Source organism: Echinops telfairi, unplaced genomic scaffold (assembly GCF_000313985.2).
Source record: "Echinops telfairi isolate 266 unplaced genomic scaffold, ASM31398v2 ScPeMD7_5868;HRSCAF=6743_0, whole genome shotgun sequence".
Taxonomy (NCBI): domain Eukaryota; kingdom Metazoa; phylum Chordata; class Mammalia; order Afrosoricida; family Tenrecidae; genus Echinops; species Echinops telfairi.
Window position 1 is genome coordinate 12,153,085 of NW_022109767.1, and position 1,682 is coordinate 12,154,766.

The 1,682-nt window shown below is 42.0% G+C and overlaps 1 pseudogene; it reads left to right on the forward strand.

Annotated features, from left to right (window-relative positions):
• The first annotated feature begins 379 nt into the window (after positions 1–379).
• On the forward strand, positions 380–903 carry LOC115871463 (annotated as a pseudogene).
• Positions 904–1,682: the final 779 nt, after the last annotated feature.

Sequence of the window (1,682 nt, forward strand, 5' to 3'; positions counted from 1 at the left end):
ATAAAATCATTAACAACAACAACAAAAAAGTACATGTAGGCAAATCAACAACCAAAACCAAATTCACTGCCATCAAGTCGATGCAGATTCAGACAGACCCTGAAGGTCAGGGTACAGTTGCCTCTATGAGTTTCCGAGACTGTTAATTCTTCAAAGGAGTAGAAAGCCCCATCTTTCTTCCACAGAGCTGCTGGTGGTTTTGAACTGCTGACTTTGTAAATCAAAGCCCAATGTGCAACCACTACACCACCAGGGCTCCTCACTAGGTCAATCAAAAAAAGAAAGGAAGGAAGGAAGGGAGGGAAGGAAGGAAGGAAGGAAGGAAGGAAAGAAGGAAAGAGAAAGAAGAGACCAGAGATCAAGCTCAGGATCTGACCAGATGGCCAGGTTGCCCCACAGGATTATCAAGTTCGTCCAGAGACAACTTGGAAGAAAGACTTGACAATCTACATCCCAAAAGGACTCCATTAAACCCAATGGAACACGGTTGTATTCTTACACATATGGGTCACCCTGAGTCAGAACTGTGACAGCAACTGGTAAATATAGGAAACAAGGAAACTCAGTGTTTGCTGTCAGAACTTGCTCCTGGAATTAAAGCAGAACCAGATGAGAGCAACGCCTGTTATTTTCATGTGGTCATTGCTGGCTCCCAGGATTCCCCCATATTTATCACCTTAATGTAGACAAGTTGGGGAGAATATGTTTAGATGCTTTGAAAGGTATGTGGTCCCCAGCACTGCAGATTCATACGGTTCTGCTATTGCTGCAGGCTTGGTTGAGTGCCCCAATCCACAAGATCCAGTAGCAAATAAGGTAGCCAAGCCCTGGGAGCCCAACGAAGCCCAAGCTGTAGAAAGAGCTGGAGTGTGGACCAGAGGCTATGCCGTGCATCATACTTAAGTCGATATGACCATCCAGTGTGCCTTACTGCTCTTGCTCTGCCAAGACGCCCTCCTTTTTGGTTTTGCATTTAATGGACACAGTCTTAGAAACATTACAGAATAACAGCCCAGACATCTTCAGTCCTTTGGTGATTAAAAAAAAAAAAAAGAAAGAAAGAAAAGAAAATTTAGTCTCAGAAATCTTAGAGAGTTTGTCTATGGTGCATTATTGGGTTACTATGAGTTGGGATTGACTCAATGGCAATGGATTTGTATTGGGTATTTTAGTGTCTAATTTTTACTCAAAACAGCCTCACTATTTTCAGGTCCCAGCTATTAGCTACCCCCAACTCCAATGTGTGCTTTGCCAGACAAGATGACTTACAATGATTACAGTGGTTGCAATATGGGCTCAAACGCAATGACTGGGAGGAAGGGGCGGATTCGGCAATGTTTTACTCTGCTGTGCATAAGGTCTCTCTATGAGTCAGAAGCTACTGGACACCACGTAACAATAACAACATTACATGAATCGACTGGGCGTAAGGAACTCTCTATAGCACATAGATGTCAACCTATAGCTTCATGAAAAGTCATTTCTACAATCACCTACCTGTGGTCCTGTGTATTCAACCTATAGTTTTAGGATTGGGCTGTACCTTTTAATTTTAATTCCCTTTTTATGACTGATTATTCGCTATTATGGAGAATGAATATAAGGAAAGAGTGAGTTGAGCAATGATGTTTAAATACAGTCTACACTACATTATGAAGGAAAGCATACATTTAAGTAAACCA